Below are 12,237 nucleotides of genomic sequence, written 5' to 3'. Positions count from 1 at the left end.
ATAAATAATGTAACGTGAAAAAGTCAATAGCCTACGACACCAGGAGTTCCCAGGCGGTCCCCCATCCAAGTACTATCCCGGCCCAACGATGCTTAACTTCCGTGATCTGACGAGAACAGGTGTGTTCATCGTGGTATGGTCGTAGACAAACAAACGGGCAGATATCTACGATTTATTAGCACATTACATCGAAAATGGTTTAAACTTTAAAAGTCATATTTCTTGACTGGATTATCCGAAATAGGTCGTGTTTATGTGCATTTGAAAGCTCATTTCAAGCGCTATTCATTAATTACGACAATAATGCGCTTTAAGATTTCCGGTAAAAAGTTCCAACGAAGGAAATCTAGGGTGCTTTCAGACTTAATTTTCATATGACAAAGTTAATTAGCAAAGTAACTACATCGCCATTTTCTTTGTCTGACGCTCGTAATCCATTTATTTGCGACGTGGCGCATTTATTGCAGCAAGATTGTAGCCGTTTTGAAGGGAAAGCAACTTCTAATCATGTCTCTTTCTTGATTTACTCAGCGGCTATTGCGTAAAAAAGATACGTCCCAGTCGTAATGATAAATAATGTAACGTGAAAAAGTCAATAGCCTACGACACCAGGAGTTCCCAGGCGGTCCCCCATCGAAGTACTATCCCGGCCCAACGATGCTTAACTTCCGTGATCGGACGAGAACAGGTGTGTTCATCGTGGTATGGTCGTAGACAAACAAACGGGCAGATATCTACGATTTATTAGCACATTACATCAAAAATGGTTTAAATTTTAAAGGTCATATTTCTTGACTGGATTATCCGAAAAAGGTTGTGTTTATGTGCATTTGAAAGCTCGTTTCAAGCGCTATCCATTAATTACGACAATAATGCGCTTTAAGATTTCCGGTAAAAAGTTCCAACGAAGGCAATCTAGGGTACTTTCAGACTTAATTTTCATATGACAAAGTTAATTAGCAAAGTAACTACATCGCCATTTTCTTTCTCTGACGCTCGTAATCCATTTATTTGCGACGTGGCGCATTTATTGCAGCAAGATTGTAGCCGTTTTGAAGGGAAAGCAACTTCTAATCATGCTTCTTTCTTGATTTACTCAGCGGCTATTGCGTAAAAAAGATACGTCCCAGTCGTAATGATAAATAATGTAACGTGAAAAAGTCAATAGCCTACGACACCGGGAGTTCCCAGGCGGTACCCCATCCAAGTACTATCCCGGCCCAACGATGCTTAACTTCCGTGATCGGACGAGAACAGGTGTGTTCATCGTGGTATGGTCGTAGACAAACAAACGGGCAGATATCTACGATTTATTAGCACATTACATCGAAAATGGTTTAAACTTTAAAGGTCATATTTCTTGACTGGATTATCCGAAATAGGTCGTGTTTATGTGCATTTGAAAGCTCATTTCAAGCGCTATTCATTAATTACGACAATAATGCGCTTTAAGATTTCCGGTAAAAAGTTCCAACGAAGGAAATCTAGGGTGCTTTCAGACTTAATTTTCATATGACAAAGTTAATTAGCAAAGTAACTACATCGCCATTTTCTTTGTCTGACGCTTGTAATCCATTTATTTGCGACGTGGCGCATTTATTGCAGCAAGATTGTAGCCGTTTTGAAGGGAAAGCAACTTCTAATCATGTCTCTTTCTTGATTTACTCAGCGGCTATTGCGTAAAAAAGATACGTCCCAGTCGTAATGATAAATAATGTAACGTGAAAAAGTCAATAGCCTACGACACCAGGAGTTCCCAGGCGGTCCCCCATCCAAGTACTATCCTGGCCCAACGATGCTTAACTTCCGTGATCGGACGAGAACAGGTGTGTTCATCGTGGTATGGTCGTAGACAAACAAACGGGCAGATATCTACGATTTATTAGCACATTACATCGAAAATGGTTTAAATTTTAAAGGTCATATTTCTTGACTGGATTATCCGAAATAGGTCGTGTTTATGTGCATTTGAAAGCTCATTTCAAGCGCTATCCATTAATTACGACAACCATGCGCTTTAAGATTTCCGGTAAAAAGTTCCAACGAAGGAAATCTAGGGTGCTTTCAGACTTAATTTTCATATGACAAAGTTAATTAGCAAAGTAACTACATCGCCATTTTCTTTGTCTGACGCTCGTAATCCATTTATTTGCGACGTGGCGCATTTATTGCAGCAAGATTGTAGCCGTTTTGAAGGGAAAGCAAATTATAATCATGTCTTTTTCTTGATTTACTCAGCGGCTATTGCGTAAAAAAGATACGTCCCAGTCCTAATGATAAATAATGTAACGTGAAAAAGTCAATAGCCTACGACACCGGGAGTTCCCAGGTGGTCCCCCATCCAAGTACTATCCCGGCCCAACGATGCTTAACTTCCGTGATCGGACGAGAACAGGTGTGTTCATCGTGGTATGGTCGTAGACAAACAAACGGGCAGATATCTACGATTTATTAGCACATTACATCAAAAATGGTTTAAATTTTAAAGGTCATATTTCTTGACTGGATTATCCGAAAAAGGTTGTGTTTATGTGCATTTGAAAGCTCGTTTCAAGCGCTATCCATTAATTACGACAATAATGCGCTTTAAGATTTCCGGTAAAAAGTTCCAACGAAGGCAATCTAGGGTACTTTCAGACTTAATTTTCATATGACAAAGTTAATTAGCAAAGTAACTACATCGCCATTTTCTTTGTCTGACGCTCGTAATCCATTTATTTGCGACGTGGCGCATCTATTGCAGCAAGATTGTAGCCGTTTTGAAGGGAAAGCAACTTATAATCATGTCTCTTTCTTGATTTACTCAGCGGCTATTGCGTAAAAAAGATACGTCCCAGTCCTAATGATAAATAATGTAACGTGAAAAAGTCAATAGCCTACGACGCCGGGAGTTCCCAGGCGGTCCCCCATCCAAGTACTACCCCGGCCCGACGATGCTTAACTTCCGTGATCGGACGAGAACAGGTGTGTTCATCGTGGTATGGTCGTAGACAAACAAACGGGCAGATATCTACGATTTATTAGCACATTACATCGAAAATGGTTTAAATTTTAAAGGTCATATTTCTTGACTGGATTATCCGAAATAGGTCGTGTTTATGTGCATTTGAAAGCTCATTTTAAGCGCTATCCCGTAATTACGACAATAATGCGCTTTAAGATTTCCGGTAAAAAGTTCCAACGAAGGAAATCTAGGGTGCTTTCAGACTTAATTTTCATATGACAAAGTTAATTAGCAAAGTAACTACATCGCCATTCTCTTTGTCTGACGCTCGTAATCCATTCATTTGCGACGTGGCGCATTTATTGCAGCAAGATTGTAGCCGTTTTGAAGGGAAAGCAACTTCTAATCATGTCTCTTTCTTGATTTACTCGGCGGCTATTGCGTAAAAAAGATACGTCACAGTCGTAATGATAAATAATGTAACGTGAAAGAGTCAATAGCCTACGACACCGGGAGTTCCCAGGCGGTCCCCCATCCAAGTACTATCCTGGCCCGACGATGCTTAACTTCCGTGATCGGACGAGAACAGGTGTGTTCATCGTGGTATGGTCGTATACAAACAAACGGGCAGATATCTACGATTTATTAGCACATTACATCGAAAATGGTTTAAACTTTAAAGGTCATATTTCTTGACTGGATTATCCGAAATAGGTCGTGTTTATGTGCATTTGAAAGCTCATTTCAAGCGCTATCGATTCTTTACGACAACCATGCGCTTTAAGATTTCCGGTAAAAAGTTCCAACGAAGGAAATCTAGGGTGCTTTCAGACTTAATTTTCATATGACAAAGTTAATTAGCAAAGTAACTACATCGCCATTTTCTTTGTCTGACGCTCGTAATCCATTTATTTGCGACGTGGCGCATTTATTGCAGCAAGATTGTAGCCGTTTTGAAGGGAAAGCAACTTCTAATCATGTCTCTTTCTTGATTTACTCAGCGGCTATTGCGTAAAAAAGATACGTCCCAGTCGTAATGATAAATAATGTAACGTGAAAAAGTCAATAGCCTACGACACCAGGAGTTCCCAGGCGGTCCCCCATCAAAGTACTCTCCAGGCCCAACGATGCTTAACTTCCGTGATCGGACGAGAACAGGTGTGTTCATCGTGGTATGGTCGTAGACAAACAAACGGGCAGATATCTACGATTTATTAGCACATTACATCGAAATTGGTTTAAATTTTAAAGGTCATATTTCTTGACTGGATTATCCGAAATAGGTCGTGTTTATGTGCATTTGAAAGCTCATTTCAAGCGCTATCCATTAATTACGACAACCATGCGCTTTAAGATTTCCGGTAAAAAGTTCCAACGAAAGAAATCTAGGGTGCTTTCAGACTTAATTTTCATATGACAAAGTTAATTAGCAAAGTAACTACATCGCCATTTTCTTTGTCTGACGCTCGTAATCCATTTATTTGCGACGTGGCGCATTTATTGCAGCAAGATTGTAGCCGTTTTGAAGGGAAAGCAAATTATAATCATGTCTCTTTCTTGATTTACTCAGCGGCTATTGCGTAAAAAAGATACGTCCCAGTCCTAATGATAAATAATGTATCGTGAAAAAGTCAATAGCCTACGACACCGGGAGTTCCCAGGTGGTCCCCCATCCAAGTACTATCCCGGCCCAACGATGCTTAACTTCCGTGATCGGACGAGAACAGGTGTGTTCATCGTGGTATGGTCGTAGACAAACAAACGGGCAGATATCTACGATTTATTAGCACATTACATCAAAAATGGTTTAAATTTTAAAGGTCATATTTCTTGACTGGATTATCCGAAAAAGGTTGTGTTTATGTGCATTTGAAAGCTCGTTTCAAGCGCTATCCATTAATTACGACAATAATGCGCTTTAAGATTTCCGGTAAAAAGTTCCAACGAAGGCAATCTAGGGTACTTTCAGACTTAATTTTCATATGACAAAGTTAATTAGCAAAGTAACTACATCGCCATTTTCTTTGTCTGACGCTCGTAATCCATTTATTTGCGACGTGGCGCATTTATTGCAGCAAGATTGTAGCCGTTTTGAAGGGAAAGCAACTTATAATCATGTCTCTTTCTTGATTTACTCAGCGGCTATTGCGTAAAAAAGATACGTCCCAGTTCTAATGATAAATAATGTAACGTGAAAAAGTCAATAGCCTACGACACCGGGAGTTCCCAGGCGGTCCCCCATCCAAGTACTACCCCGGCCCGACGATGTTTAACTTCCGTGATCGGACGAGAACAGGTGTGTTCATCGTGGTTTGGTCGTAGACAAACAAACGGGCAGATATCTACGATTTATTAGCACATTACATCGAAAATGGTTTAAATTTTAAAGGTCATATTTCTTGACTGGATTATCCGAAATAGGTCGTGTTTATGTGCATTTGAAAGCTCATTTTAAGCGCTATCCCGTAATTACGACAGTAATGCGCTTTAAGATTTCCGGTAAAAAGTTCCAACGAAGGAAATCTAGGGTGCTTTCAGACTTAATTTTCATATGACAAAGTTAATTAGCAAAGTAACTACATCGCCATTCTCTTTGTCTGACGCTCGTAATCCATTCATTTGCGACGTGGCGCATTTATTGCAGCAAGATTGTAGCCGTTTTGAAGGGAAAGCAACTTCTAATCATGTCTCTTTCTAGATTTACTCAGCGGCTATTTCGTAAAAAAGATACGTCACAGTCGTAATGATAAATAATGTAACGTGAAAAAGTCAATAGCCTACGACACCGGGAGTTCCCAGGCGGGCGGTCCCCCATCCAAGTACTATCCCGGCCCGACGATGCTTAACTTCCGTGATCGGACGAGAACAGGTGTGTTCATCGTGGTATGGTCGTAAACAAACAAACGGGCAGATATCTACGATTTATTAGCACATCACATCGAAAATGGTTTAAACTTTAAAGGTCATATTTCTTGACTGGATCATCCGAAATAGGTCGTGTTTATGTGCATTTGAAAGCTCATTTCAAGCGCTATCCATTAATTACGACAACCATGCGCTTTAAGATTTCCGGTAAAAAGTTCCAACGAAGGCAATCCAGGGTACTTTCAGACTTTATTTTCATATGACAAAGTTAATTAGCAAATTAGCTACATCGCCATTCTCTTTGTCTGACGCTCGTAATCCATTCATTTGCGACGTGGCGCATTTAATGCTGCCAGATCGTAGCCCTTTTGAAGGGAAAGAAATTTCTAATGATGTCCCTTACTTGATTTACTCAGCGGCTATTGCGTAAAAAAGATACATCACAGTCGTAATGATAAATAATGTAACGTGAAAAAGTCAATAGCCTACGACACCGGGAGTTCCCAGGCGGTCCTCCATCCAAGTACTATCCCGGCCCGAGGATGCTTAACTTCCGTGATCGGACGAGAACAGGTGTGTTCATCGTGGTATGGTCGTAGACACACAAACGGGCAGATATCTACGATTTATTAGCACATTACATCGAAAATGGTTCAAACTTTAAAGGTCATATTTCTTGACTGGATCATCCGAAATAGGTCGTGTTTATGTGCATTTGAAAGCTCTTTTTAAGCGCTATCGATTCTTTACGACAACCATGCGCTTTAAGATTTCCGGTAAAAAGTTCCAACGAAGGAAATCTAGGGTGCTTTCAGACTTAATTTTCATATGACAAAGTTAATTAGCAAAGTAACTACATCGCCATTTTCTTTGTCTGACGCTCGTAATCCATTTATTTGCGACGTGGCGCATTTAATGCTGCAAGATTGTAGCCGTTTTGAAGGGAAAGCAACTTCTAATCATGTCTCTTTCTTGATTTACTCAGCGGCTATTGCGTAAAAAAGATACGTCCCAGTCGTAATGATAAATAATGTAACGTGAAAAAGTCAATAGCCTACGACACCAGGAGTTCCCAGGCGGTCCCCATCCAAGTACTATCCCGGCCCAACGATGCTTAACTTCCGTGATCGGACGAGAACAGGTGTGTTCATCGTGGTATGGTCGTAGACAAACAAACGGGCAGATATCTACGATTTATTAGCACATTACATCGAAAATGGTTTAAATTTTGAAGGTCATATTTCTTGACTGGATTATCCGAAATAGGTCGTGTTTAGGTGCATTTGAAAGCTCCTTTCAAGCGCTATCCATTAATTACGACAATAATGCGCTTTAAGATTTCCGGTAAAAAGTTCCAACGAAGGAAATCTAGGGTGCTTTCAGACTTAATTTTCATATGACAAAGTTAATTAGCAAAGTAACTACATCGCCATTTTCTTTGTCTGACGCTCGTAATCCATTTATTTGCGACGTGGCGCATTTATTGCAGCAAGATTGTAGCCGTTTTGAAGGGAAAGCAACTTCTAATGATGTCTCTTTCTTGATTTACTCAGCGGCTATTGCGTAAAAAAGATACGTCCCAGTCGTAATGATAAATAATGTAACGTGAAAAAGTCAATAGCCTACGACACCGGGAGTTCCCAGGCGGTCCCCCATTCAAGTACTATCCCGGCCCAACGATGCTTAACTTCCGTGATCTGACGAGAACAGGTGTGTTCATCGTGGTATGGTCGTAGACAAACAAACGGGCAGATATCTACGATTTATTAGCACATTACATCGAAAATGGTTTAAACTTTAAAGGTCATATTTCTTGACTGGATTATCCGAAATAGGTCGTGTTTATGTGCATTTGAAAGCTCATTTCAAGCGCTATTCATTAATTACGACAATAATGCGCTTTAAGATTTCCGGTAAAAAGTTCCAACGAAGGAAATCTAGGGTACTTTCAGACTTAATTTTCATATGACAAAATTAGTTAGCAAAGTAAGTACATCGCTATTTTCTTTGTCTGACGCTCGTAATCCATTCATTTGCGACGTGGCGCATTTATTGCAGCACGATGGTAGTCGTTTTGAAGGGAAAGCAACTTCTAATCATGTCTCTTTCTTGATTTACTCGGCGGCTATTGCGTAAAAAAGATACGTCACAGTCGTAATGATAAATAATGTAACGTGAAAAAGTCAATAGCCTACGACACCAGGAGTTCCCAGGCGGTCCCCCATTCAAGTACTATCCCGGCCCAACGATGCTTAACTTCCGTGATCTGACGAGAACAGGTGTGTTCATCGTGGTATGGTCGTAGACAAACAAACGGGCAGATATCTACGATTTATTAGCACATTACATCGAAAATGGTTTAAACTTTAAAGGTCATATTTCTTGACTGGATTATCCGAAATAGGTCGTGTTTATGTGCATTTGAAAGCTCATTTCAAGCGCTATTCATTAATTACGACAATAATGCGCTTTAAAATTTCCGGTAAAAAGTTCCAACGAAGGAAATCTAGGGTACTTTCAGACTTAATTTTCATATGACAAAATTAGTTAGCAAAGTAAGTACATCGCTATTTTCTTTGTCTGACGGTCGTAATCCATTCATTTGCGACGTGGCGCATTTATTGCAGCACGATGGTAGTCGTTTTGAAGGGAAAGCAACTTCTAATCATGTCTCTTTCTTGATTTACTCGGCGGCTATTGCGTAAAAAAGATACGTCACAGTCGTAATGATAAATAATGTAACGTGAAAAAGTCAATAGCCTACGACACCGGGAGTTCCCAGGCGGTCCCCCATCCAAGTACTATCCCGGCCCAACGATGGTTAACTTCCGTGATCGGACGAGAACAGGTGTGTTCATCGTGGTATGGTCGTAGACACACAAAGGGGCAGATATCTACGATTTATTAGCACATTACATCGAAAATGGTTCACACTTTAAAGGTCATATTTCTTGACTGGATCATCCGAAATAGGTCGTGTTTATGCGCATTTGAAAGCTCTTTTTAAGCGCTATCGATTCTTTACGACAACCATGCGCTTTAAGATTTCCGGTAAAAAGTTCCAACGAAGGAAATCTAGGGTGCTTTCAGACTTAATTTTCATATGACAAAGTTAATTAGCAAAGTAACTACATCGCCATTTTCTTTGTCTGACGCTCGTAATCCATTTATTTGCGACGTGGCGCATTTATTGCAGCAAGATTGTAGCCGTTTTGAAGGGAAAGCAAATTCTAATCATGTCTCTTTCTTAATTTACTCAGCGGCTATTGCGTAAAAAAGATACGTCCCAGTCCTAATGATAAATAATGTAACGTGAAAAAGTCAATAGCCTACGACACCGGGAGTTCCCAGGCGGTCCCCCATCCAAGTACTATCCCGGCCCAACGATGCTTAAATTCCGTGATCGGACGAGAACAGGTGTGTTCATCGTGGTATGGTCGTAGACAAACAAACGGGCAGATATCTACGATTTATTAGCACATTACATCAAAAATGGTTTAAATTTTAAAGGTCATATTTCTTGACTGGATTATCCGAAAAAGGTTGTGTTTATGTGCATTTGAAAGCTCGTTTCAAGCGCTATCCATTAATTACGACAATAATGCGCTTTAAGATTTCCGGTAAAAAGTTCCAACGAAGGCAATCTAGGGTACTTTCAGACTTAATTTTCATATGACAAAGTTAATTAGCAAAGTAACTACATCGCCATTTTCTTTGTCTGACGCTCGTAATCCATTTATTTGCGACGTGGCGCATTTATTGCAGCAAAATTGTAGCCGTTTTGAAGGGAAAGAAACTTCTAATCATGTCTCTTTCTTGATTTACTCAGCGGCTATTGCGTAAAAAAGATACGTCCCAGTCGTAATGATAAATAATGTAACGTGAAAAAGTCAATAGCCTACGACACCGGGAGTTCCCAGGCGGTCCCCCATCCAAGTACTATCCCGGCCCAACGATGCTTAACTTCCGTGATCGGATGAGAACAGGTGTGTTCATCGTGGTATGGTCGTAGACAAACAAACGGGCAGATATCTACGATTTATTAGCACATTACATCGAAAATGGTTTAAACTTTAAAGGTCATATTTCTTGACTGGATTATCCGAAATAGGTCGTGTTTATGTGCATTTGAAAGCTCATTTCAAGCGCTATTCATTAATTACGACAATAATGCGCTTTAAGATTTCCGGTAAAAAGTTCCAACGAAGGAAATCTAGGGTACTTTCAGACTTAATTTTCATATGACAAAATTAGTTAGCAAAGTAAGTACATCGCTATTTTCTTTGTCTGACGCTCGTAATCCATTCATTTGCGACGTGGCGCATTTATTGCAGCACGATGGTAGTCGTTTTGAAGGGAAAGCAACTTCTAATCATGTCTCTTTCTTGATTTACTCGGCGGCTATTTCGTAAAAAAGATACGTCACAGTCGTAATGATAAATAATGTAACGTGAAAAAGTCAATAGCCTACGACACCGGGAGTTCCCAGGCGGTCCCCCATTCAAGTACTATCCCGGCCCAACGATGCTTAACTTCCGTGATCTGACGAGAACAGGTGTGTTCATCGTGGTATGGTCGTAGACAAACAAACGGGCAGATATCTACGATTTATTAGCACATTACATCGAAAATGGTTTAAACTTTAAAGGTCATATTTCTTGACTGGATTATCCGAAATAGGTCGTGTTTATGTGCATTTGAAAGCTCATTTCAAGCGCTATTCATTAATTACGACAATAATGCGCTTTAAGATTTCCGGTAAAAAGTTCCAACGAAGGAAATCTAGGGTACTTTCAGACTTAATTTTCATATCACAAAATTAGTTAGCAAAGTAAGTACATCGCTATTTTCTTTGTCTGACGGTCGTAATCCATTCATTTGCGACGTGGCGCATTTATTGCAGCACGATGGTAGTCGTTTTGAAGGGAAAGCAACTTCTAATCATGTCTCTTTCTTGATTTACTCGGCGGCTATTGCGTAAAAAAGATACGTCACAGTCGTAATGATAAATAATGTAACGTGAAAAAGTCAATAGCCTACGACACCGGGAGTTCCCAGGCGGTCCCCCATTCAAGTACTATCCCGGCCCAACGATGCTTAACTTCCGTGATCTGACGAGAACAGGTGTGTTCATCGTGGTATGGTCGTAGACAAACAAACGGGCAGATATCTACGATTTATTAGCACATTACATCGAAAATGGTTTAAACTTTAAAGGTCATATTTCTTGACTGGATTATCCGAAATAGGTCGTGTTTATGTGCATTTGAAAGCTCATTTCAAGCGCTATTCATTAATTACGACAATAATGCGCTTTAAGATTTCCGGTAAAAAGTTCCAACGAAGGAAATCTAGGGTACTTTCAGACTTAATTTTCATATGACAAAATTAGTTAGCAAAGTAAGTACATCGCTATTTTCTTTGTCTGACGGTCGTAATCCATTCATTTGCGACGTGGCGCATTTATTGCAGCACGATGGTAGTCGTTTTGAAGGGAAAGCAACTTCTAATCATGTCTCTTTCTTGATTTACTCGGCGGCTATTGCGTAAAAAAGATACGTCACAGTCGTAATGATAAATAATGTAACGTGAAAAAGTCAATAGCCTACGACACCGGGAGTTCCCAGGCGGTCCCCCATCCAAGTACTATCCCGGCCCAACGATGCTTAACTTCCGTGATCGGACGAGAACAGGTGTGTTCATCGTGGTATGGTCGTAGACACACAAAGGGGCAGATATCTACGATTTATTAGCACATTACATCGAAAATGGTTCACACTTTAAAGGTCATATTTCTTGACTGGATCATCCGAAATAGGTCGTGTTTATGTGCATTTGAAAGCTCTTTTTAAGCGCTATCGATTCTTTACGACAACCATGCGCTTTAAGATTTCCGGTAAAAAGTTCCAACGAAGGAAATCTAGGGTGCTTTCAGACTTAATTTTCATATGACAAAGTTAATTAGCAAAGTAACTACATCGCCATTTTCTTTGTCTGACGCTCGTAATCCATTTATTTGCGACGTGGCGCATTTATTGCAGCAAGATTGTAGCCGTTTTGAAGGGAAAGCAAATTCTAATCATGTCTCTTTCTTGATTTACTCAGCGGCTATTGCGTAAAAAAGATACGTCCCAGTCCTAATGATAAATAATGTAACGTGAAAAAGTCAATAGCCTACGACACCGGGAGTTCCCAGGCGGTCCCCCATCCAAGTACTATCCCGGCCCAACGATGCTTAAATTCCGTGATCGGACGAGAACAGGTGTGTTCATCGTGGTATGGTCGTAGACAAACAAACGGGCAGATATCTACGATTTATTAGCACATTACATCAAAAATGGTTTAAATTTTAAAGGTCATATTTCTTGACTGGATTATCCGAAAAAGGTTGTGTTTATGTGCATTTGAAAGCTCGTTTCAAGCGCTAT

At 40.2% G+C, this 12,237-nt stretch overlaps 22 non-coding genes across 22 annotated transcripts; all 22 read right to left on the bottom strand.

Annotated features, from left to right (window-relative positions):
- Positions 1-28: 28 nt before the first annotated feature.
- On the bottom strand, positions 29-147 carry LOC130614990 (5S ribosomal RNA). The gene has a single exon (XR_008976081.1). It is a non-coding gene; the product is annotated as a 5S ribosomal RNA (ribosomal RNA).
- Positions 148-597: 450 nt separating this feature from the next.
- Positions 598-716, bottom strand: LOC130617472 (5S ribosomal RNA). The gene has a single exon (XR_008978549.1). It is a non-coding gene; the product is annotated as a 5S ribosomal RNA (ribosomal RNA).
- Positions 717-1,166: 450 nt separating this feature from the next.
- On the bottom strand, positions 1,167-1,285 carry LOC130615448 (5S ribosomal RNA). The gene has a single exon (XR_008976536.1). It is a non-coding gene; the product is annotated as a 5S ribosomal RNA (ribosomal RNA).
- Positions 1,286-1,735: 450 nt separating this feature from the next.
- LOC130619801 (5S ribosomal RNA) lies at positions 1,736-1,854 on the bottom strand. Its single transcript, XR_008980540.1, has one exon. It is a non-coding gene; the product is annotated as a 5S ribosomal RNA (ribosomal RNA).
- A 450-nt stretch (positions 1,855-2,304) lies between these two features.
- Positions 2,305-2,423, bottom strand: LOC130615039 (5S ribosomal RNA). Its single transcript, XR_008976129.1, has one exon. It is a non-coding gene; the product is annotated as a 5S ribosomal RNA (ribosomal RNA).
- A 450-nt stretch (positions 2,424-2,873) lies between these two features.
- On the bottom strand, positions 2,874-2,992 carry LOC130615389 (5S ribosomal RNA). The gene has a single exon (XR_008976479.1). It is a non-coding gene; the product is annotated as a 5S ribosomal RNA (ribosomal RNA).
- A 450-nt stretch (positions 2,993-3,442) lies between these two features.
- On the bottom strand, positions 3,443-3,561 carry LOC130616015 (5S ribosomal RNA). Its single transcript, XR_008977099.1, has one exon. It is a non-coding gene; the product is annotated as a 5S ribosomal RNA (ribosomal RNA).
- Positions 3,562-4,011: 450 nt separating this feature from the next.
- On the bottom strand, positions 4,012-4,130 carry LOC130615483 (5S ribosomal RNA). The gene has a single exon (XR_008976571.1). It is a non-coding gene; the product is annotated as a 5S ribosomal RNA (ribosomal RNA).
- A 450-nt stretch (positions 4,131-4,580) lies between these two features.
- Positions 4,581-4,699, bottom strand: LOC130615027 (5S ribosomal RNA). The gene has a single exon (XR_008976117.1). It is a non-coding gene; the product is annotated as a 5S ribosomal RNA (ribosomal RNA).
- Positions 4,700-5,149: 450 nt separating this feature from the next.
- On the bottom strand, positions 5,150-5,268 carry LOC130616057 (5S ribosomal RNA). Its single transcript, XR_008977141.1, has one exon. It is a non-coding gene; the product is annotated as a 5S ribosomal RNA (ribosomal RNA).
- A 450-nt stretch (positions 5,269-5,718) lies between these two features.
- Positions 5,719-5,841, bottom strand: LOC130617983 (5S ribosomal RNA). Its single transcript, XR_008979059.1, has one exon. It is a non-coding gene; the product is annotated as a 5S ribosomal RNA (ribosomal RNA).
- Positions 5,842-6,291: 450 nt separating this feature from the next.
- LOC130617205 (5S ribosomal RNA) lies at positions 6,292-6,410 on the bottom strand. Its single transcript, XR_008978283.1, has one exon. It is a non-coding gene; the product is annotated as a 5S ribosomal RNA (ribosomal RNA).
- Positions 6,411-6,860: 450 nt separating this feature from the next.
- LOC130616373 (5S ribosomal RNA) lies at positions 6,861-6,978 on the bottom strand. Its single transcript, XR_008977456.1, has one exon. It is a non-coding gene; the product is annotated as a 5S ribosomal RNA (ribosomal RNA).
- Positions 6,979-7,428: 450 nt separating this feature from the next.
- Positions 7,429-7,547, bottom strand: LOC130615461 (5S ribosomal RNA). Its single transcript, XR_008976549.1, has one exon. It is a non-coding gene; the product is annotated as a 5S ribosomal RNA (ribosomal RNA).
- Positions 7,548-7,997: 450 nt separating this feature from the next.
- LOC130615318 (5S ribosomal RNA) lies at positions 7,998-8,116 on the bottom strand. The gene has a single exon (XR_008976408.1). It is a non-coding gene; the product is annotated as a 5S ribosomal RNA (ribosomal RNA).
- Positions 8,117-8,566: 450 nt separating this feature from the next.
- On the bottom strand, positions 8,567-8,685 carry LOC130615901 (5S ribosomal RNA). Its single transcript, XR_008976987.1, has one exon. It is a non-coding gene; the product is annotated as a 5S ribosomal RNA (ribosomal RNA).
- Positions 8,686-9,135: 450 nt separating this feature from the next.
- Positions 9,136-9,254, bottom strand: LOC130616348 (5S ribosomal RNA). Its single transcript, XR_008977431.1, has one exon. It is a non-coding gene; the product is annotated as a 5S ribosomal RNA (ribosomal RNA).
- A 450-nt stretch (positions 9,255-9,704) lies between these two features.
- On the bottom strand, positions 9,705-9,823 carry LOC130616064 (5S ribosomal RNA). Its single transcript, XR_008977149.1, has one exon. It is a non-coding gene; the product is annotated as a 5S ribosomal RNA (ribosomal RNA).
- A 450-nt stretch (positions 9,824-10,273) lies between these two features.
- LOC130615460 (5S ribosomal RNA) lies at positions 10,274-10,392 on the bottom strand. The gene has a single exon (XR_008976548.1). It is a non-coding gene; the product is annotated as a 5S ribosomal RNA (ribosomal RNA).
- A 450-nt stretch (positions 10,393-10,842) lies between these two features.
- On the bottom strand, positions 10,843-10,961 carry LOC130615459 (5S ribosomal RNA). Its single transcript, XR_008976547.1, has one exon. It is a non-coding gene; the product is annotated as a 5S ribosomal RNA (ribosomal RNA).
- Positions 10,962-11,411: 450 nt separating this feature from the next.
- Positions 11,412-11,530, bottom strand: LOC130615997 (5S ribosomal RNA). The gene has a single exon (XR_008977082.1). It is a non-coding gene; the product is annotated as a 5S ribosomal RNA (ribosomal RNA).
- A 450-nt stretch (positions 11,531-11,980) lies between these two features.
- Positions 11,981-12,099, bottom strand: LOC130616347 (5S ribosomal RNA). Its single transcript, XR_008977429.1, has one exon. It is a non-coding gene; the product is annotated as a 5S ribosomal RNA (ribosomal RNA).
- Positions 12,100-12,237: the final 138 nt, after the last annotated feature.

The sequence above is a fragment of the Hydractinia symbiolongicarpus genome, chromosome 11, assembly GCF_029227915.1.
Source record: "Hydractinia symbiolongicarpus strain clone_291-10 chromosome 11, HSymV2.1, whole genome shotgun sequence".
Taxonomy (NCBI): domain Eukaryota; kingdom Metazoa; phylum Cnidaria; class Hydrozoa; order Anthoathecata; family Hydractiniidae; genus Hydractinia; species Hydractinia symbiolongicarpus.
This window is presented reverse-complemented; position numbering and strand designations above follow the sequence as displayed.